The sequence below is a fragment of the Panthera uncia genome, chromosome F2 (genome assembly GCF_023721935.1).
Source record: "Panthera uncia isolate 11264 chromosome F2, Puncia_PCG_1.0, whole genome shotgun sequence".
Classification (NCBI taxonomy): Eukaryota; Metazoa; Chordata; class Mammalia; order Carnivora; family Felidae; genus Panthera; species Panthera uncia.
In genome coordinates, this window is record NC_064812.1 from 5,997,680 (window position 1) to 6,022,717 (window position 25,038).

The window sequence follows — 25,038 nt, forward strand, 5'->3', positions numbered from 1 at the left end:
GGGTAAAAGGATAAGTACAGTGGAACACAACTAAGAAAAAAGCACAGATTACTGACACATGCTACAGCACAGGTAAACCACAAAAGCATTATGGTGAGTGACAGAAGAAGCCAGATATAAAGAATATATATTTCATGATTCCCAAATGTATGAAGTTCAATAACAGGTAAAATTAGGCTTCAGTGAGGGAGTCAGATTTTGATGCAACTTGACTGGAAAGGAGAATACATGACCTTTTGGAGTAATGGGAATATTCAATAATTTAATCACAGTGGTGTTAAATGCGTGTTTATCTTTATCAAACTCAGAAAAATATACATACTTAAATGGATTATTCTTTTTTTTAACGTTTATTTATTTTTGAGAGAGAGACAGAGCACAAGTGGGGGAGGGGCAGAGAGAAAGGGAGACTCAGGATCCGAAGCAGGCTCCAGGCTCCGAGCTGTCAGCACAGAGCCCAACGTGGAGCTTGAACCCACGAACCATGAGATCATGACCTGAACCAAAGTCAAATTCTTAACCAACTGAGCCACCCAGGCAGCCCTTAACTGGATTATTTTTAATGGAAATATATAAATTATATCTCCAAAGAGTTACCTTAAAAACTACGTAGACAATTTTAAAGACCTAAAACTGAAAAGTAAGCACATCTCAACCAAACATAAATAAAATGAACACAAGCTTATAATTCTGTAAAACAGGTGAATTCAAGATTGGCCACATTGTCCTAGAAAAGATAAACAGGTTAGCAATGGGGGAGGGGCAGTGGGTTTTTGCCAGCATCATCTTTAACACTAAACATCCGAAGAAAAGAAGATACCAACTAACAGTGTGTGGGAACCCTAAATATGTTCTTAAACAAGTGGTCATTAATGTGTCAATGAAGTATTTTCGGAAAGCAGGGCTCTACGAGTGTACTACCGATGTCCTCTGTGTGCACCATTAAGTCCAGGCAGATCTACCAACACACAATACACTCTAGATGGCCTCTGGAGTAGTGCAACATACCTACCTGCTCTGGGTCACTCACATGCCTTTTCTCAGAAGAAGTGTGCGCACGTGTGTATGTATTTTATATGTAAATATCACATATGTGCATGTGTATATGAATATATGCGTGTACCTTCTAGTTACCGAGATGTTAAACTCTTCAAAAAAAGGGAAGACAGTTTATAAAGGGAGTATCAGATAAAACTATATATAAGGGCAGTATTTAAGTAAAATTATTTGTATATGGATCTATATGAATTTAAATATATGCATACTCATGCCATTATAAAAAATAGTTTTGAGATACAAATAAATCATGTAATGTAATGCAAATATATTTGATAAATACCTACAGCTAAAAACCTTGGTTATTTAACAAAAGGGAAAACATACATGGACAGAGGAAAAATTCACGAAAGTAAATTCTTGATAAATGAATCATGCTACTTAAAGGAGCTTTTTTTTTCTTTCCAAGATGGATAATCAGAAACCAGTGGATCAAAAGTATTAGAAAATTAAAGGCAGGTATTAGTTAAATTAATAAACCTAATGTATTACTTCTCAGTTGGTTCAAAGACAACAATACTTAAATCCTAAAGCAGAACTCATGGATTAAAAAAAAAAAAATCACTAAATTCTGCACCTGAAACTAATATCACACTGTATATTAACTAACTGGAATTTAAATAAAAACTTAAAAAAAAAAGAAACTAAAAAAACAAAAACAAACAAAAAACACACCACTACATAGAAAATAATTTGAAAAAAGAAAACCAAGAATCAAAGTTATGGAAATAGATGTAAGTGATTCAAGCAATGGAAAAGATTTTCTTATACATATATAAGTATTTTATAAATTATTAAAATATATATACAAGTATCTTATAAATTATTAAAATACACATACACGTATTTTATAAATGCCCCATTGAAATGCTTAATACAAGAAAAGGCAAATACATAGTGTATTTGTGTACATAACACATGTGAGACTTTATTAATGTCAAAGTAAAATTTAAAAGAAAACGTGAACTAATTAGGACTGTAATATACTGATTAGATTTATAAGCTACCGTGAGTACATAATTGCCCTAACCTGTAAAAACCCAGTAAAGAGTACTGAAAAGTTTAAGTACTTAAATCATATTGAAAGATTTAGAAAGTCATAGCTGTCATATGAGATTTTAACTCCTTTTCATCCTAAGCAGTAAAGAATATTTCCTTCTAAAAATATTACATTAAGAAAGTGCACACATATGTAGTTAAAAGATATTCACTGTGGTTTAGTTAATGGTAATGAAAACATACAATAAAAATATTAAAAAATTAAAGACAATTAGACACATAGCATGGCCCTATAAAAATGATAATTCTATATAAAATGTTTTTAAGGGAAAACATACAAGACTTGATTATAACAGAAAATAGAAAACAGCAAAGTAAAAGAATAAAATTGGACTCTATTGTAAAAAAAAGTACATTTTGACTTTTTTTTTCATTTAATGAGTGAAACAGAATAGCTGTTTGATTTTCAGTACTTTTACATTTTTACCAATAAACACTGATTAGGTATTTCTATGTGTATTTGCCATTTGTTCTTATTTTTGAATTATCTCTTTATGTTCTATGCTCATTTTTATAGTTATCAATATCTAAGAGTTTCTATACATAGCAGTTAAATGTTTAGTTGTGGAAAAAATGAGTACACGATAGGGACTCCACTAATTGCATATTAAAATAGTCATAAGTTTATATATGAGGAAAAATAAAACAATATCCTCATAAATCAATTATAGCAAGAAGCTGAAGGAAATTTTGGCATTGGCTATAAAGACATTTTCCTGCACTTTATGCAAACTTATTCAAGAGCTCCGCCTTAAATCATTTATCTTAAGAAAAGTCAGGAGAGCAGAATTAGATAGTATATACCCAATGGAAGTACCTTTATATAATTTTTAATATGATGGGAAACGCTTGTGGTAGAATGTTAGAAAAAAGTATAGAATGAAATAACAAGTATAGAATATGAGCTCCAGTCAGTAAAGAAAATGTTCTAGAAGCACCTCTGAAAGTAAAATGTTTCCATTCGTGGTCTCAATGATCTGATCATCGGCGATTTTGTTTCCGCTTCTGTCAGTTTTTGGTAATCTCTGTATGTCCTACAATAGGCAGCATCACTTTGCATAATAAGGTAAAATTGTGAAAACTTACTGTAAAATATTTGGCACTTAAAAAAATCAATAACTTGAGGGGCACCTGGGTGGCTCAGTCAGTTAAAGCGTCCGACTTCACCTCAGGTCATCATCTCACGGTTCGTGGGTTCAAACCCCACATCGAGCTCCGTGCTGACCAAAGCCTAGAGCCTGCTTCATATTCTGTGTCTTTCCCTCTCTCTGCCCCTCGCCACTCACGCTCTCTCTCTCCTTCTCTCAAAAATAAATAAACATTTAAAAAAACTGTAACTCAAGATGCACTTAAAGGAAATAAAAATATCTATGATGAGTGAGTAGGAACTCAAGTAAGAGCAAGAAGAAGAAAAGTTCCAGGGTAGAGAAATCGGGACAAGGGTGCTTGGTTGCACATGACAATTTCTGAGTTCTAGAGGAACACATTAGTCTGCTATTCCCTTAGTCACAGACTTATGAGTTACTGCCTCCTTACAGAGGAGAAATTGAATATACCATTGATAGCGTTATGTAATCAGTAGATTTACCAGGTAATCTTTCTGGTTATTATTGAAAAACGTGTCCTAGGTGCTCACTATGAGCTCCAGACGGTGTAAAGAAGGCTAAGTTGAAGAGATCTCTGTAAATGGATTTTGTTGTGGCTGAGCAGCTGACTCATAGTCAGGGGTTTGGTACCCTGTGAGTAGGATCCCTTAAAGAACATTGTCTTGGGTTGGCTCGCTTCTTCGTAGGCTTGGGACAGAGTACACTGGGAGCACGGTACATTGGCACTGTTCAAGGCCACAGCTGCCTTCTTCGTCCAGCATAATATCCTTGGTATTGTCTCACCCCCAAGCTGCTCTGCCAGATCCTTCCCTTCCCACTTCTGTGCGAGACATTTTGTTTAGAAACGCCAGCTTTTTCCACCATTTCCTAAAACACCTTACGCTTCCCATTATCTTCCTTTGCTTGTTCCTGCAATCAAACCCATTGGAAGTGAAAGGGCGGGCCTACGCCGGCCGATTCCATCTTGTTCTGTGTCCTTCACCTTGAACCTCCAGCTCACCCGTTCAAACTTCCCGATCAAAACACGCCCGGCGACCTGCATAACAGGACTCCGACCCTTCCCCAGCCAATCGGCTGAGGCCACAATCATCACCTCACCAACTGCCCCTAGACCCCAATAAAACCTTTGTGCTTTTGAAACTCGCTCTCTCTCCCCGGCATCTCACCGCTAAGTCGGTGCAGGTAGGGGATTGAGCTCGAGCTAGCTCGAATAAAGGCTCTTTTGCTTTTGCATCGGACTCGGCTCCCTGGTGGTCTTTGGGGATCACGAATTCTGGGCATAACAGAAGAAAGATAGAGACAGAGAGAGAGACAGAGAGAGAAGGAAGAGACAGAGACAGAGACAGAGACAGAGAGGAGGGAAGGATGGATGGATGGATGGATGGATGGAAGGAAAGAAGGAAAGAAGGAAAGAAGGAAAGAAGGAAAGAAGAAGGCAGGCAGGCTGTTTCAACTCCCTTTTGCTCCATGTATACTTTTCAAATTCTTTCCAGCTGCATTTAATATTGCTTTTCAGTGCACTCCTGTATAAATTTACTTTTATCATAGCAGTAATCACAGGAAGTTTCATATTAGGATCTTTTTTAGGTAAGCACCTTTGCCTGCTAACTACAAACTGCTGGAAAGAAGCTCTCTCATTAATCTTTGCATCCCTTGTAACGCCTAATCTAATGTCACAAACACTGAAAATGCTCGAGAATGAGTTGCTGGATTTTAATTTTTAAAAAGCTGTGTAAAAATATTCCATTCAGGCATTTGTACATCTAATTCAATAAACATGTACTGCATCTAACTGTACATCAAGCTCTGAATTAGATATAAAAGATATAAAGATAAATGAGAATTTACATTGAAGGGGTGTAATGACTATGTATCATTTCTGTCTGAAGGCAGAAACACATTCTTCCTTACTGAATAATAGGCAAAAACATTTCTATAAGTTTATAAATTTTCTGTGTAACACGGATCCCAAATGACAATGAGGCAATTAAACCTGACCACAATTCAACTTCAGGAAGACTCTGGGAGACCTGTGTTTGAATGGTTGATCTTGAGGGGCTCTTTGAACTCTCTGTCCTCCCATCAGAAAATCATACAATGCGGTTCTCTGTCTTGTGAACATGCTGTTACAGAGAAGGTCTGAAGGAAAGAAATCAATTGAATTTTGTCATCTCTAAACCAGAAGGGATTATTTCTCAGACCATCTCCCTTGTGTGTAAATGTGTGCATTTTGTTAGATCGTATCACTTGTGACAAGGAAATCTGTTGAACAGGCACGGCACGTGGTTTAGATGAAAGCCAGTGCTAAGGAAAGGAAAGGAAAATAAACCATCAATTATTAAGTATCATTTGGGAACAGTGTTGGACATGCTCACATTTTAGGTGTTATCAGTGCCATTTCACAAATAAAGAGACTACAGCTCAGGGAAATAAACCAACTCAAACATGTTCACTAATTTTAAATCACTGGACAACTATTAATTCCCAGATAGTATACTTTGTTGTTGTTGTCTTATTAGGAATAGCTTCCTAACAGATTGCCCTCATCCCTCTAACCTTCCATTCGGCTCTCCAGTGGCTCACCAAATAGTTGCAGTGGGAATTACGGTGACATTTAGATGGCTATTCTATATTAAAATATTAAAATACATGAAAATAGTTTTCACCTTTCTAGGGTAACCTGAAACTCCCGCCCGGTTCCTCCTATCAGTTCCTGACTACGGGAAGACATATCTACAGTGGAAAAGAGCTCAGCACATCCTCCTTCCAGCAGGGGATTAGCAGCTTCCATGGTCCTCTATGGTAGCATGCAAGGCTTCCCAAGTCCAGCAGCTACGAGACTCTTACATTCAACTGACCCTACGTCCACAGCAAATGACCACACACTCTCCCACCTGAATTTTACAGTAACGCAATGACTTGGGGCTGATCATCCATCCCCCTTGAAGTTCAAGTACCCACATCTCAGTTTAATAAACTCAAGCTGTATCTTTTTTTTTTTTTTACCATTATTCACCATGTATCTTGGATCTAGTAGGCCGCCATAAATTAACATTTATTACAGGAAGCAGATGGAAAATGGGCAAGTGTTTGAAAATTCTCATCATGTGATTTTAAAGTATAATTTAATCGTACATTTGGGGTGTCAAGGAATATTTAGTTCATGTCTTTCACATTCAAATGAGGAAACTGAAACTAATCATGCACTCCATTCATTCATTCAATTATTCAACTAATACAAATATTAATAGAAATGAAATCAATGGCTAACATTGATTGATTTATTGCTCACAATATGGCAGGCACTGGTCTGAGAATTTCATATATATTAACTCACTGAAGTATTTACTGAGCACCTAATAGGTACCAAGTCCTGCTGTACCCTAGGGAGGAAGTGGTTAATAATATAGAGGCGGTCCCATCTTGACAGAGGTGATATTTTAGTGGAACAGAGAGACAAAGAGTATGCAACCCAAGAATAAGACCAGTAGAGATTTTCTAAGTGTAATGACAGAGCTAAACAGGATTATGATTCAGAGATTAACTGAGGTTGGTTATTTTAGTTAGCATTGTCACTTTAGTCCTCTCTGAGCTCCCATGTAAAACCCGTCAGCCCTGTGCAGAGAGAAGTGTAAGTGTAAAAAATGTGGGACAAATTGCTCTGGGCCAGGTTATGCATCCTCATGGTCCATGGTTACATGTTTGAGTTTTAGTTCAGATTTAATAGGGAGATACTGAAGGGTTTTAAGTTACAAAGTGAAACAATATGATTTACATTTTGAACAACCACTCTTAGTATATGCGGAAAATGGTCTGGGGAGAGAAAGGCCTGAAATCCAAGGAGACCAATTACAAGGCTGTGTGGTGATCCAGCTTAGGGATAACTCCGTCTTGGGCCAAGGTAAAGGCTGTGAAAAAAAATAAGGCAGAGATTGACTATATTTTGAAACTGAACTCATGGATTTGGAAATAAAGTGTGAAGGGATGGGGAGAGGAAAAAGAAATATTAAGATGACTCCCAGGATTCTTGCCTTAGCTATGAAATAAACAGTTCATGCTGCAACTCACACAAAAAGATAAAGCCTAGGTAGGAGAGAGCCAGGTATAATGGGCAATCAAGAGCTCTCTTTTGAAGATATTCACTCTGAGGTGTCTTTAGACATGCAAATGGAAAATCCAAATAGGCATTTAAATCTACTGGCTTGGAGTTTAGAAAAGAGTAAGAAGCCTAAGCAAAAGGCATGGAATCATAATGCATAGACATCACTAAAATCTTGGGAGTTGGTGAAATCATCTGGAGAGAGAATATAAGAAAGGAGATAATCGGGGTGGATTCCAGGACAAAATGCAATTGAGAGGTCAAGGGGGGGAAGTGATTGGCAAAGAATAAGTAAAGTGTCCCTGTGGGAAGGGATGAAGGAGTAATCCATCAGTGTGTGGGGGGGGGGGAGGCTTGAAGGTTAGTGTAGGCTTGCAGAGTCCCTGAGGGAGAGATGATTAGGGAGGGCTGGTCAAGGGAAGGGCAGAAGGCAGAGGATTTGGAAGCATGTTAAGTTTATGGTGAAAAAAAACAACAACAACAGACATCTGTAGAGTTTTGGATTTGAAAGCAGATGGGAACTGACTGAAAAAGAGAATTGGAATTGAAGACATGTGGACAGAGCACATCCAAATTCATTGGAGAAATTTTGTTGTGAAAGGGAACAGAGAGACGTGTGTGCGTGTGTTATGTACTTAGATACGTATTACCGTCGTTATTACGTTATTACGTGTAACAGACTCTGGTATGTTCATGCTGGCACAGGTCTTAACCATCATTTAGAGATGGAAAGGCTTGCTCTGGGAAAGAGTGGGGTTAAATAAAGTAACATTCTTGAAAAGGTAACCGGGATTTTGAGACAAGGGTGTGTGTTTTGAGTTTAAAACTACAGAGAGAATATAAGTGAGACAAAAGTACGAGTCTCCTGATTTGTGGAAGGAAAAAGATTATACTGGAAAGAGCCTCGGCTTTGAGATCTTCTGAAAACCTTACTTGCCGTTTATTATCTCTGACACTTGGGAACTTATTCGATTTCTCTCAGTTTCAGTTTCTTTACCATAAAAGGAAGATAATAATATAGAAAACTGACAATGCTTAAGGAGAAGTTTTCACAGTCCTTCTACCCCTCTGCCTCTGGCAGACTTATGAATTATATTATGAATGAATGCCTCTCAACTACTTTGCAAATTTCCAGGTTCCTCTTTATTTCCCACAGTGCCTCTTCCAGCAGAGGCTCAAAATTCTTGAAATGACATCAACTGGGTAAATATTACATTCTGGGAGCACCTGGGTGGCTAGTTGGTTAAGCATCTGACTCGGTTTCAGCTCAGGTCATGATCACATGGTTCGTGAGTTTAAGCCCCGTGTCGGGCTCAGTGCTGCTGGTGCAGAATCTGCTTGGGATTCTCTCTCTCTCCCTTTCTCTCTGCTCTTCTCTTTTCTCTTTCTCTCAAAACTAAATGAATAAATAAACTTTAAAAAATTACATGCCACATCTTCCCTTTGTTCCTTTTGGACTCCACTTGATATAAAACAACTTCACACAATAATGACATTTTTAATCAAACCTGCAATTATTTTTGAACTTATTTCCTAACTCCAAGCTCCTGGATGACATCTTTTTTATTCCTGTGTTTGTTAGCATACAGAATTGGATTAATAATCACAAATGAGAACAAAAGAGAGGTTCTTATTATGTCACCCCATGGTTTAAATGGTAAATAGATTTCCCACTAATTTTGAAGACCTTCATAAACTGCCCCAGACCCGCTGGAATGAGGCTTCTGCTGTCCTTTCCAGACTTCTGTCCTGTTTGCTCTTTGCCTCATCCCGAAGAGCCTTTGGTTCAGCTTTGCTCAGCCCTGACAGTTCAACAACATGCTAGTTCATGCTTCCTTGAGGCCTTTTCACATGTGACTGCTTGTACCAGAATACCCTCTTAATCCTCTGCTTATTTAGCTAAAATTAGTTATCATTCAAGACAGGATAAGAATTCCTTGCTCTAAAAGACTGAAATCCCAGTCAGATCTAATTGTTCCAGTTTATTAAAATCAGACCCGAGGCCAAGGGTAGAAGAAGGATGACAGGCTGGCTGTGAAGAACGGTGAGGGAATTTTGGAGGGTGAGGGAAAGATTTTTAGCCTGATTTTGGTGGTGTTTGTACAACTCCGTGCACTTGTCAAAGCTCCTGGAACTGTACAATGAAAAGGGTAAATTAAAAAAAAATTAATATTGGGGCACCTGGGTGGCTCAGTTGGTTAAGCGTCCGACTTCGGCTCAGGTCATGATCTCACGGCTTGTGAGTTCGAGCCCCGCGTCGGGCTCTGTGCTGACAGCTCAGAGCCTGGAGCCTGTTTCGGATTCTGTGTCTCCCTCTCTCTCTCTGACCCTCCCCCGTTCATCCTCTGTCTCAAAAGTAAATAAACGTTAAAAAAAAATTTAAAAAAAATTAGTATTTATTTATTTTTGAGAGAGAGAGAGAGAGAGAGATCCAGACAGACAGACAGAGTGTGAGCTGGGGAAGGGCAGAGAGAGAGGGAGACACAGAATTCGAAGCAGGCTCCAGGCTCCGAGCTGTCAGCCCAGAGTCCGACACAGGGCTCAAACACACAAACCATGAGATTATGACCTGAACTAAAGTTGGACACTTAGCTGACTGGGCCACCCAGGTGCCCCCATAGTATGTAAATTATACCTTGAATTTACAAATTATACCTTGAAAATCTGTTTATAAAAATGGCCATCTGTGAAGTTTTCAGGTCATGTGTGAATTACAAAGCTGATTTCTGCATTCTAACTTTATGGGGCAGAAGAAATCATTTCCTTGACCCCTCCCCGCCCTACCCCTGACCCAGTCTGACCTGGGCATTATGGATCGTCTCATTTCACTTACAAGAGAGAAGAGAGAAAGGGAGAAGTCTAGGATTCCTCACACCATGCCCTCTTTTCCTTATGCATCTCATTCCAATCTTCCCAGACCTGGTTCAAAAGCAGAATCTCCCCAAATAGAAGACAGTCCAAGTCTCTTGAGGGTGCAAAGGACGAGGGAGGGAGAAAAAGAAGAAAGGAAATAGATGAATAGAAAAGCAATTTGGTTAATTAGAAACTGCACATTGGATAAATATGCTTATCTTCCCTCTCCTCTTTGGAAAAATTACTAAATATCATAACCTAAATTATATTAAAGGGAGAAAAATGTATTGGTCTCTAAAGACAAAGAGAATGGAAAAGAGCACAGAATATGAAAGATGAACATTTATTCATAATGCAATTATAAGGACACTAGAATTCCTTATCCAGCTACACTGTCAATTAATATGAAGATTATTTTTATAGGCATTCCAAAGTTTACTGTCTCTTCACCTATTGTTAGGAATCTACTAGAGATTTGTTCTCCACCAAAATGAGAGATTACAACAAGGAAAAGGAAGGTGTGGGATCCTGCAGGGGCTCTAAGATAAACAGAAGCAAAGTGAACTTCTACAATCCAGGTGAAGGAAAATCCCAGGAGAGTTAGGAGGCAATTACTAACTTTAGGAAAAACAAAAAGTTGTACAGAAGGAACATGTAAGCAAAGAAGATGCCTATGCTGAGTAGTATAATTATATAATTATAATAGAGGAAATGAAAACAAAAAGCAATAATAGTATAAGCTTATTGGTTTAAAATACAGCAGGATACAAGAATGAACAACCCTAAGAACTGAAAGTGGTTCCCCTGTAAGACAAAACTCGAGGATGAAATAGAGGGGAATGTGGAATCCTGTGTTACTTCCCATCATTCTGTTACAAGTTGATTTTTGAAACTATGTACATTTACTGCATGGCATTTAAAAAAATAATTAAAGAGCCACCTGGGTGGCTCAGTCAGTTAAGGACCTGACTCCAGCTCAGGTCATGATCTCACAGTTCGTGAGTTCCAGCCCCACGTCGGGCTCTGTGCTGACAGCTCAGAACCTGGAGCCTGCTTCGGGTTCTGTGTCTCCCTCTTCCACTGCCCTTTTTCCTCGCCTGCATTCTGTCTCTCGGTCTCTCTCTCAAAAATAAATAACCATTAAAAAAAATCTTTAATAAAAAGAATTAAAAAAACCTTGTGGGTGAATACACAAATGAGGTAACAGGAATTTCCTAATATTTATCACATTATGCCATGCATGTCGATTTATTTCTCTATCTCTCCTTCCAGGAGCACTTAAGGCAGGGAACATGTCATAATGACCTTCTGTGCCCACACAACGTGCACACAACTAACAGCATATGCTAAGATACTTCTCTTTGATTTTTAGGCAAATAACATATGAACAAATGAATAGTTGGTGGCTGTGGAGAATCCATGAAATAACAATGAACACATAAAAACAAGGCCAGTAATTGAGGGGACTGAATAGAGGTGACAGAGTGACTGACTTGAATCTTCTGACTAAATTACAGCTTTTAGCATATCCTGGGTTGAGGGCATAAAGCTTCACATCCAGATTGTTTTAGATTCACAAATGTCTACCTCTCTGTCAAAAAAAACCACAAATGCTTTCTTGATGTTTTCTCTAGAAGTGTTGACAAACTTCAGAAGTCATCCACAAATTATCCACCTTCTTTGGTCCTCTATAATTTCGTTAATGGAACCATCATATAACTGGTGATGTCGACTCACCCTGTACTCACCGTTCTTGTCTCTGGCCTTATATTTATAGAGTGATCGGAAGTTAGCATAGCAGTGAGGACCATTCTAAGATTCATTAAAAAAAACCAAAAAAACTTTTATTTTAAGATGATTTTAGGTTCACATGCAGCTGTATGAAATAATATAAAGAGATTCTATGTACACTTCACATTTCCCCAGTCATAATACCTTGCATGACTCTAATACAACATCACAACCAAAAAAAATCGACACCGACATAATCCATTGGCCGTATTCAGATTTCTCCAGTATCTGAGAAATCTGGGTATCCCTAGATTCCATTTTTTAAAGATTTTTTTCAGTTTATTTCTTATGGAGAGAGAGAGAGAGAGAGAGAGAGAGAGAGAGAGAGAGAGAGAGAGAGGGAGAGGGAGAGGTAGAGAGAGAGAGAGATTCAAATGTGAGCAGGGGAGGAGCAGAGAAAAAAGGGAGAGAGACAGAGAAAGAGAGGGAGAGAGTCCCAAGCAGGTGCCATGCCATCATCATGGAGCTTGACACAGGGCTCAAACCCACAAACCGTGAGATCAAGACCTGAGCCAAGACCAAGGTTGGACACTTAACCCACAGCCACCCAGGTGCCTCATCCTTTTTATTTTTTTGATTTTTAAATTTATTTTATTTTATTGTAATTTTTTTGACAGCAGCTTGATTCTGTCCATAAAGCCCGTCCAACTGTGTGATACATGTCACCACATGAGGTTCCTCAATCAGATCACCAGCCTTGGGAACATTTCATCATCCCAGAGTCTATATTTAAGTAAAATGTGGTTGAATTGCTACTATGTCCCGGAACCTTTGCTCGGAATACCATATTTTGACTCATATTATTATCTCCAACAACCATATAAAAGTAAGAATTATTATTACCTGTAGATAAGAATGATGAAGTTTGGAGAGGTACAGTGACTTGGACAGTGCCACATGTTATTAAGTGGCATATCTAGAGTATTTACAATCGTCAAAAACAAGACAACAGGCCCCAAGTAGGCTTGCTTATGCTACGTAAGCCCCATGTCACCAAACCCAGATCACCAAACTACAGTTTTGGCTCCTCCAGAAATGGGAATCTTAAACCAGTCAATCTGTAATGACCTGATCAGCACTAGTTAGGTAATCTGCCCAAAATAGACCCCTTTCATTCCCTGAAGGAAAGTAATCTTGCAATAACCAGCTTGCCTTTTTTTTTTTTTTTTAACCTGGTATAACTTCCTTGTTCCCAGTCCCGTCTGCCTATAAAAGTTTTTCATCTTGTTCAGCTCCTTGGAGCTCCTTTCTATCTGCTAGATTTCATGCTGCCTGATTCCAATTGATTTTTGCTCAGATAAACTCTTAAAATTTTTAATATGCCTCAGTTTCTGTTTTAACACACTTTATCTTAAAGGCCAGCTTTTTTCTGCACTCTGAGAAAAATTCTTAACTGTTATTTCCTTCTTAATAACTTGTTGTGAATTGTCAAAACAGATAGCTGGAGGAAAAAAAAATGAGTAGAATGGATTTTAGTCCTACCAATTTTCATCTATTATCCATCCATTAGCCTTCCTGCACACAGAAATGTTGGATAAATTTCCTTTGACAGACATTTTGAACTCTAGCACAAATTTCAAAACACACGAGGTATGACCTTCAAAGGAATAGGAACTCATCTCTTGTGTATCATGGTTTTTATTTCTGACTTTTACTAGGCTAAAAAAAGAAATCCTGATATAAAAATAAGCACTTATGGTCATTGAAACCCTCCTCTTATGATTAGCTATAAAAATATGCCCATTTCAAATATACCCTGAAATAGTAACAGAATCAGCATGTAGTTCAATTCCAAGAATTCCAAGGGTGTTTTTCCACTTTCATTAAAATGCATCGCAATGAGGAAATTATGTGAATATCATTTAGAGCTTTACAAGGAAACTTTTTAAAATTGATAGTTATAAGTGTTTACAATACAAATTCAAGGTGATTACATGATGATTAGCACTTGCTTATATGTCTCTTAAGAAACCACACAATCTGATTCCAAACAGCAATCTCTTGGAATACTTGACCTTGATGAGCTTGATGCTGATTTTAGTGACAAACTTTTTAAATTAAAATTGTATTATAATGCTGTGACTTGTCACTTTCTAACATTTATATATCAAGGCAGAAACAGAACACTCGCTTACTGGTAGCCTAATTATGGTTCCATGAATGCAGGTGGCAAATTCCAGGGGGAACAACAACAATACCTAACACTTTGGAGAGCTTAGTACATTCCAGACATATTACAAGCACTTTTCTTGGTATTATTTTATTACATTCTGCACATTTTTAACAGAAACAACTGTAGTATTCTATAAAAGAAACTTAGGATCAAATTCTACTTTGTCAATCCTAGCTAATGGTGATTCCTTAATTTTTGTACAATTCCTTGTATGTAAGTTCTTCATGCCAGCCTCTAGATGGGGCTCAAGTCCTCTTCACCTCAAGGGATGTAGGAGTTGGATATGGGTCAATAACGATGTCTAGGTCATTGAGACTGTTCTGCTAAAGGACACCATATAGCACATGGCACCTACTGAGATAAGTCACAGTTGTCTTTGAACCTTCTACATTGAAGATTCTATTTACCCCCTTTTTTACACAACTGTTAGAACCAAGCAGGATCAGGGTGAGGTCCAGAGAGACTGGGGTAAAGAGAAACACCATAGGGAACTATTTTTAGTGTGCAATGCAGAAAAGTGTAAAAAAGGCTTGGGATTTTAATATAGTCCAGCTTAACTAACAACATAGGAGATACAGCTGCTATTCTAGTCATCAAATACTTGCCTCACTCTCCCTCCCACACACAAAATACACTCACCCAACTCCCTTTTATCAATAAAGGTAATCAGGTATCATATCCACTTATGACGTCAAGTCTACCTATCAGAACATAGTCTCTATATCAGGTGCAAAAGTTCTCTGTATTTTGGAGGCCAGCAAACTAGAGATAAGTTGTCTCCATCAGGAATACCCAACATGAGAAAAGAAAACAGGAGCAGGGTAACAATTGCATTTGGAAGGTCTATGGGAAATCAAGATCAGATTTTACTCTTAGAAATTCTGATACCCCTCTTACCTACTTCTGGGGTGGGAAAAATTCCTTGATTACAGTTATAATCCACTTATTTTCTGGGAGTAGACCTCTTTGCCATCATTCTTTGGGGCACTTGATCACTCTCAGGAAAATTACTCATTCCCCATTTTCTGATTCTTTAACTACATCTGAAATGGGCAAGGGGGAGTACGTCTTCCCTGGTTGCTAATAAGCTTTCTTAGTTTGGTTCCTGCTTTAAAAAGGTGAAGGATACAGAGTGGTTTCTATCTCAAACAATCTCACTCTTTTTTTAGTCTAGGCTGCTAGGTCTTTGGGCAATACACCTCTCTCAGAAATTTAACCATCTTTTTAATTTTTTTTTCTTTTCAATGTATTTGAATCCCATGAAGTCTATGTGGTAATTATCATACACAGATTTTCTTTTTTGGAAACCTAATTCTGATATATTACTTACTCCACTATTTCCCTGTAGTTTTTTTAATTGAAGTATGGGTGACATCTATTATATTGCCTTTAGTTTTTTATTCAACTACAAATATATTTTTGAGTCTATCAGCTTCGGTGGGAGAATCACTCCTTTGGTGGGAAAATCACTCCTTAAAGTTCTTTTCCTTGAGCTATTTAGCCAGTTAAAAAGATCTACTGAATGCCATAATCTTGATTGAGTCTCCCCAGTCCCCTGGGGATATGTGCTCTAGTCTGAATTACAGATTTATTGAGACCAGAAATGAGACTTCCATTGTAAAATTAAGTTTTGAGTGCTGTCTTAATAGTAATATGGCTGATAATGAAGGTGAGAATAGATTAGGGGAAGGAAAGTCAAGTTCAGAGACTTTTCGTTGCATTCAATAAACATGCATGATGTACCCACTATTTTCCAATCGGTATTCCAGATTTTAGAGATACAAAAGTGAAAACAATTGGTAAGAATTTCTGCCATCTTGGAGCTTCTACTTAGTGAAGGAAACAAGCAGCATTTAGGTGGTGTATTTGAAAGGTTTTTCTGGCCTGGACAATGCACATATTCTAAGACCATGAATTTCTTTTTCTCCTTCAGGGTTCCTATCCTTAGTAAGCACCATCTCCTTTAGGCTGCTGCGTTCCTCTGATTCATTTTTTCAAGCGTGGAGTAAGATTCATTAAGATGGGGCCATCTGGGATTCCTCTAAATTGGATGAAATTCTCCCACTGCCCAATTTCCTCCATCCCTTTGACACCACTCTATCCTCCTCAGAATGTCAGATCCTAATATCCTTGCTAATTAGAAGGGAGGCTTTGATGAAATTACTGTTGTGAATTTATGAATTCCAGGTAAACGTTTAATGGACTATTCTTATTTTATTTTGGTTTGTCTTTCAATCACAAGGTGTTTGGCATTTCATCACTGTGCACTCTTCTTTTTCAAAACAGAATGTGGTACTTTTGGATATTCAAAATGCTCAGTGATCAGTTAATGGCCCTTAAAGGAAAAGAAAAAAATTACAGGGGAGAGCAAGTGTAAAGATGGTTATAACTATACAATTATAACACTTTCTATAAGCCAATATAAGGAATTCCCTAAAGAGTTTACTGGGAAGTTAAGAGCCTTTTTCCCCCTCTTTATGAGAATATCAAAGCTCTGATATGACATGACTTTTAAGGTATTCTATGACAAAAGCTTTTTTACATTTTTTTCAAGAGAGAAAGAGCATGAGTAGGGGAGAAGGGCAGAGGGAGGAGAGAACCTTAAGCAGGCTCCATGCTTAGCATTCAGCCTGACATGGGGCTCGATCCCATACCCCTCAGATCATGACCTGAGCTGAAAGCAAGAGCTGGATGCTCAACCGACTGAGCTCCCCAGGTGTCCCTCTATGATAATAACTCTTGAGGAATCTTTCTAGAATCATAGGACTATTAATTGATACCACTGGAATATGCTATTTTCTATGACAAAAATCTGAACTGTTCTGGAAGAAAAAATCTAGATTTTTTTCTCCCTCAGTTTTATATTGTCTGGAATGAAATTTAAGAATGTGAGCTAAGTTCTGGATCGCTTTTATTTGTCCTTCTTCAGTAGCCCAAAATATCAAAAGGATAATTTTCTCCTGAAGAAAAACATATCCATTTCTTTGACACAGGGAAAGAAAGGACTCCAGAGACCAGTGACTTAGATGCTTGACTCTGAAGGCAGCTCACCAACTCAACGAGTAATGGATGAGTAGAGTATAAAGGACATCATCAAGTCTATGCGGAAAAATGACATTGTCTATGAAGGGGACTGAATGTTCAATGTTTACACAGCCACTTAGTCTGCAATAACTAAACCTGTTAACCAATTTTGCTGATAACACACCATCTACTCTCCCTTCCTGTATCTCTGCCCCTCAATGTTCAAATTATCCCCATGTTAAATTAAAAGAAAAAGATATATATATATATGCTTTATTTTAATTATACCTTTCTTTCAAATGACTGCTTTATCTGTCTTCTTCTCTTTATGGCCCCATTTCTGAAAGACATAGTCTACCATTTTGTTTCCATTTCTTTCCCAACATTCGTTAATAATAATAATTATTATTCTTATGTTAATATCATGAAAATTCAGTCATGGTGAATCAACAGTCAATACCCATTCCAGCCTCTTCCCTCCAGGGTGCTCTCTGTAGTAAGGATGCTGGATGTCCTAGATGTGACTCCGTGGTTTGTCAATCTGATGCACACAAAGGTGACCCAGAAGGTAGGAGTGAGAAGGGTGTGACTTCTGCTTTATCCCTCAGCAAGCTCAGTTTGGAACTTCTCCTTTTTCCCAAGGCAGCACTGGCACCTTCCAGTGCTTGATCACCAGCCTCATGCTGTTGAGATGCAGGGCGCAGGCTTCCATTCTCCTCTGGGGAAACCACAGCCTAGCTCTAGACCTGCCTCCAATAGCCACCAGACTCTGGGCTGCGGCATGGGTGGAGATCCAGAGCTTAAGGAGCGATTTCTGAAAGCTGAATCTAGGGGGTGGTTTTCTTTTCTTTTCTTTTCTTTTTTTTTTTTAACCCTGAAAAGAATCTTGTAATCCACTGCAATAAATCCTTTTACACTTAAAATAGCCAGGGCAGATTCTGTCTCTACAACTGAACTTTGACAAATTCAGTATCACTTCTTCCCTATTTTATCACTTGTCTTTTCCCCCTAACTCATGTCTGAAGGCAAAATTCACACCGGCTTAATGTCATTATTTATTCTTCCACAGCCTCACAAGTGTCTAGTGGGAACTTAGCCACACAAGATGCTCAAAAATTATGTATCTGATACAGGGAAGTTGCTCAAAAATAGCGGGCCAAAAACTATACACCCTTTAACAGCAACACAACAACATGTCCATTAATCCCAACAACCTTCACTATAAAACCAAGATAATTTTTCTGCAAATATTATATGTCAAATGTTCTCTTTAAAGTTTTTTTAAATGTTTATTATTGTTTTTAATGTTTACTTATTTATTTTGAAAGAGAGAGAGAGAGAAAGCGTGCACGAGCGGAGGGGCAGAGAGAGACACATATTCAGTGTGGACCCTGACACGGGGCTCAATCCCATGACCGTGAGATCATGACCTGAGCCAAAATCAAGAGTCAATTGCTTTTAACCAACTGAGCCACCCAGGCGCCCCCCCAAATGTTTTTCTTTTTTACTTCTTTATCCTTTTTTCTATTTCCTTCCCTAGAATTGTCTTTCAAGTAGAGTATGATCAAAGAAAGGGATTCATCTTTAAAATAAATATACTTAATACACAGGGCTGTTGGGTGATTTAAATAGATCATATAATTAGGATGTTGAAACTAAATTTCCATTTTGATCTCGCTTATACTTCCTATCTTCACTTGAGTAAAGCAGAAGAATGTCCAACTTGGCAACTTTAGAAACCTCAAAGATCATCCAAGATGATAATAGGATTTGATCTGTTTTTGTTTTTTTTTTTTTTTTCTGGACACACCCATCAGATTTCAGAAATGCTTTATGCACAGTTCCTATTTTGTCACATATAATACTGGAAAGCTGTATATTCATGACATGAGATTTAATTAAATTAATGTTTTACTGCTACTGCTTCATCAAATCTAATGCCTGTAGTAACTTTTGGTGCCACAGTCTTGATTCATGCTGAGGGACCAGTCATTTTACTAACATCGCTCTTGTGAAGTCCTCACTGAAAATGCCAACACAGTGAAAAGTGTATTAATTAACATCTTAATATTTTGCTATGAAAAGAGCTTTTACCAAATGGACTCCTTGTAAGAGTGTTGGGGACATTCAGAGGTCCACCAACCACACTTTGAGCATCTCTAGTCTGCTTCTATATCAAACTAAGTCTGTCCTCGGGAGTGTGTACAATTTAGGCAAGTTTTAGTGGAAATGAATTAATTCCAATATTTGTTTATGGCACTGAGCAGGGTTAAGTATTTTCAATCATGCACTTTTATTTCTTTTTAATCTCCCGACATCTGATTTTGTCTTCATTGCATAAAGGGTCACTACAACTTTGTTCAACACAAAGGCCTTAAAAGGGCAAATGTAGCTTACAAAGGTAGACTTTATCTAACTAGAAGAGATATTACCAAGGGTTCTTTATAATAGATATACTTCCTATAAAAGTAGCCCCAAACTATAATTTTGATTATAATCACTAAGCAGATGTTTTTGTTCATGTGTAGTATTTTTATTTAAAAAATACACATAAAAATGAAAACTGGAATTATCACAACTCCAATAAACAAGAAAAGGCAATAAACAAAACAATAAAAATTGTACCAAACATTTTTTCCCCCTAAAATCATGAGTTCTGCTTCAACTTAGCCATAGCTGGACTTCCAATTGTCATTTATTAGCTGCTTAAGGGAACTAAATCCTTTTAAAGGGGAGGAGGCCTTGGACTTTTCTTACCCCACTGATCTCATTAGAGAAAAGACATTTTAAAGAGTACATTTTTAAGACTACAGTTAATGGAATGGGACTCTTTAAACTCTAGGCTTATTAAGTCAATAATTCTCAGCTCAAGGTGTCCAGAAATTTGTGCCCTTTTTCTTCAGTCTTAATTATGATTTCTTTTTTCTTTTCTCAAGCACAATGAAAGAGGCTTGGATTTCTCTATTAAAAATGTATTTTTTTTTCCCACTAATGGACTTTTTTTTTTTCCCATTTGGCACATAAGAAAACCAAGAGGCTTAGATACTAAATGGCTTTCATAATCAACATGGCACCTTTAGTAAGGGTTAGGGCTGTTCTTAAGTTTTCAATAACTTTTCATAGGTTTTATCTCTGGATCTTTTTAAATGGCTGGCTAAAGAAATTAAACAATGAATAAATGAATGCATGTACAGTCCAGTTACTTTTTGGTAGAACTCAAGCCACTGATCTTTTTTTCTTTTGATACACAGCCAAAGTATTTCAGGCCAAATATCATCTTCATTCAATTCTAATCTTTTCCCATCTGATTTTTTCCACCCCCACAAGACAGCTCACTAAAACCTCCCCCCCTCACCCCAAGCATCCATTTAAAGGGCAAATGCAGTTAATTCTCAAAGTCAAATTTAGTTTAACTAGAAGAACAGTTACTAAGGCCTTGTTGTAATTGATGTGTTTTACATAAAGGCAGCCCTCCATCCATTCATGAGTTCTTTTTTTTTTTTTTTTTTTTATTTATTTTTTTTTTAATTTTTTTTTTCAACGTTTTTTATTTATTTTTGGGACAGAGAGAGACAGAGCATGAACGGGGGAGGGGCAGAGAGAGAGGGAGACACAGAATCGGAAACAGGCTCCAGGCTCCGAGCCATCAGCCCAGAGCCTGACGCGGGGCTCGAACTCACGGACCGTGAGATCGTGACCTGGCTGAAGTCGGGCGCTTAACCGACTGCGCCACCCAGGCGCCCCCATTCATGAGTTCTTAACATAAAAGACATTGCATTTGAATGGAGACTGCAATTTGCCTGGTAACTTTTCATCACAACTGGAGTCTTTTATCTTCTGTCAATCAACACTGGGCAGCAGGAGAGTTTTATCCACTCTAAGTAACAGAGAAGGAGGTACAGAGCAGTCTTTAAGAAGACAATGGTAGAGATGTTTATATCTTCCTTTACATGCCCTGTCTAAACTAAAATGTTTTGCCCAATCGTAGACAATCTGGACTTGTTATAAATAATTACAGATTTTAAGTCCTAGAAGGTGAGTTATCAAAACGTAACTACTTGATTTTAATTGCATACATTTTGTCTCTACCTAACTTCATGCTGGTATGTAATGGCAGTTAAATTACTTAATCACCTATCAATGACCTTTGCCTGCTGTCTATATTCTTTCTTCAATAACATTTATAGAGAAACAAAATGTGTGCGGTTCTTTATTTTCTGTATCGTGAGAGCTCTCAACAACCATTAAATCACAATGCCTACACTGTAAGAATGAAAACTAATCACTGACCCTTACACCTTTATTTGTACAGAATGACATTTCCGTACATCAGCAATAGTTCAAACATTTGTTTGTTGAGTACGGGAGGAGATCAAAATGAGTCACTCAACTTTCATTCATGATTAGGATTTTTGCAATGAAAAAGAGGTTACCGTTCCTTGAATTGAAAATATCATTTTATGGATAAAAATACTGATGTACAAAGAGGTTGAGTAACTTTCTTAACTCTTAGTATTAAAATGGAAAATAAAAGGAGATGTTGTCATAAAGATAATTTGTACAGTGCTTTGTCCACTCTGCCATACCACATTCTAAATCAATTCAATTCTATAGATACTTATTTTCCCCTTCTGTAATCTTTTATGTTTCCTTATTTTGAGAGAGAGAGAGAGAGAGAGAGAGAGAATCCCAAGCAGGCTCTGCACTGTCTGCACAGAGCCCAAAGTGGGGCTTGAACCCACAAACCATGAGATCATGACCTGAGCCCTTATCAAGAGTTGGACACTAAACCAACTGAGCCTCCCAGACACATCCCACTTCTGTAATCTTGAAGTGAAGTAGGGATTACCCAGGAAGATGAGAGGGAGAAGAACAATTAAATCAGTGGCCAGAGTGTATGAAAACCCATGGGAGTATAAAAGTACATGGTATACTGAAACACACTGGAGTTGTCTCTACAGGTTGAACTGAGGAGTAACGGGAGTGGATAATAGAGAGAGAAGCGGAGGGCTGTCCCTAGACCCGCCTGTGTGCTGTGCTCAGGAGGTGGAACTCTACCCTGAAAACCTCAGGAAGGTATCTGTGAATCTTCAGCAAGAAGGGGACATAATCATAGATGGTCCATCTGTGTGTTTGTATGCTTTGGAATTTTTTTAAGAACACCATGGCAAGTGTAGAGAGTGGATCGTAGTGCCATAGTGGAGACAGAGACCCTGAGGAGAGTTTATAGAGGTTGGAGGGAAGTCTGTAGTGGTGAATCTATACAAGGGGTGGTTTTGCATGGTATTTGAGGAGTGGCATTAGAGTGGCACGTCGTGAATGTCAGGGGAGGAATGGAAACTTAAGAAGACATTAAAGAGACTTCCGGAAGGAGTCAAGTTCACACAGACAGAATAGCATAGTGAGGAATAGAACTCGTGTAGAGCAATACCTTCACTGCTTTATTTTCTCTTGCAACAAAGAACCATTCACTTTGACCTGAATTTTAATATTTTCCCAGAAATCTAATTTGTCCCATCATTCAACTAATTTCCTTAATCAACAAACATTTATCTTCTTTACCTGATACTTTCCAGGGTTCTGGGCTGATAAGATAAAAATTGTAGGAGCTTTTATTAGCACCTATTCTATGACAAGCCACCAGATTTGTTGAAGGATGTAACATGAACATAAAGCTTAGTGCCACTGGTGCCCTTTTAATCTCTTTGTTATCAGCACTATTAGTGTAGAAACCTGAATCAATCTATGCCCAGGAGTCCCCATCTCCCATAAGAGGTTAATACAAAAAAAGGTTTTCTTAGGTCAAAAATATTTTCCCACCACTCTGTGCACTGAAAATTTGTACTGCTTCCTTTCTTTTCATCACTTAAAAAGAAGATTAAGTAGGAATATCCAGTACGCTCTTGCTTAGCGGGACACATTTTACACTCTATGTCAATGTGTTATTGACTGATTCCACTGGGTCATTCATCCATTTCTTCACTCAACATGCACAGACTGAACACCTTTTGCACGTCCTTGACCAAGCTAGTCTCTGGAATCACACTAAGAACTGAAGGAAGACCAGAAAATCCTGGGACAGAATGTGATGCTTGATGTCGACCTGTCGGCATGAGCAAAAAGAAGTCAGACGTGGAAAGAGGTCCCTAGGCAGGTAACAAATCCGTGTGAGAAGGAATGGCCCAATGTGAAGAATGTGAGACACCGCAGGGAAGAGTATCTGTAGTGAGTTGAGGGAAGATGAAGTTACAAAGAGAGTGAAAATGAAAAACAACAGATGATGAACAGGCTTCGGTGCTAAATTAAGGACGTGGCACTTTATGACAAGTCTGTGGCGGTCTCTCAGGGGAGTTTCAGGCTGGAGGGACAATTCAGCTGGCATCTTAGTCCCTTCTCCCTGGCAGCTGAGCCGAGGAGAGGCTGGCCCAGAGGCAGCAGACACTGAGCACAGTTATGATGCCAGCTATAATCTTGTCACCTTGTCATTTATCCAGAGGGGTAAATTACTTTGAATCAGTATCGTAAACATCTTGGTGAATTTTGACAATGACATTCCAATCAATTATGATTAAAGAAATGACTTTTATTTTGGTTCCTGGGAGATTTCTCTTAATACCTCAAACTTCTGATATTTGCCCCCAAGACTGTTTTACCTCTTTTGGAAGACACAGTAAGCACAGCGGTGTAGACAGTGGGCAGAGAATAAAGCACAATGATAAAGTAAAACAAATGATCCAATAATAGGAGGCAAGAGATGATAGTCCCAGGGGCAGAATTAGGACGTATCAGTATGTCGACATCAGTACGTACTAGAGAAAGATGCCATCACGTGCTTAGCGTGACAAGGGCAAGGGTAACGAATCCTCTTGCAAATCTAAAGAATGTACAATATCATGTAGAGCAAAGAAAACAGACTTTGAAGGATGCCCGGTCAAATGGCATACTAGGTCATTTACCTGCACTGACAATGGAGCTCTAACAACTGACTTGGTGTATTTCACTCTTCTCTACTGGTTTCCCTCAGGCCTTTTCACGGTTTTGCATCTGTTGTTCCCAGTTTACTCCTAGTTGGTAAATAGCTAAAGTGTCATGCACAACACTGATACCGCTTTCTTAAACACTGCACGGTGACACTAACAGCTCTCTTAACTTCGTCGCACCCGCCCTCTTTTCCTAGCCTTCTGACAAGCCTGACTTTGCCCGAGCCTTACTTTTCAGTGCTCTGGTCACGGCTGCGCTTCCTCAGCCTCTACACGTTACCGTTCGCTTTGCAACGATGCTGCGTTGTCCACCAAGTGCTCTTGAGTTCTTCCTCCTCTCTCGTTAAAGACAGCGTGGTTAGTGAGGCCACCTGATGGCTGTGCTCCGCTTGTAACCAGACGGCTTTAAATGAAACCAGTGATTATACAGTAGTAAAGCAAACTTTACTATTTCACAGGTAAAATAAAAATCATATCCATAATCTCAACGGAAACTTCTAGGAATCCTACAAGGGAGGTATTATGATGACCTTTACACAAATAAGGAATGTGTAACTGGGAGAAGCAAAGCAACTTAATTTCAGAGGACGTACCTTTTAAGGGGGTGAGGGGATAGGACATGGGGGCAGATCCTTGCTCTGTTTGGCTAGTTGTGAGACCTAGAGTAACGCCTTTTTCTCTCCTGAGACTCAGTTCTTCAGGCAACGATACTGATGACGTCTATGACTCTTGCAGCTTTATAATTTCAGTACCACTAGGTCATCACTGCTCATACAATCTTAGGTTTCATCTCTAAATATGACCTTATACATATGGTCATATTTGGTGTGCGATGACCCCCCCTTTCCTTTGTCTTAAGAAAATACAAATGGATTTAAATTTCTAAAGCCACTCTTG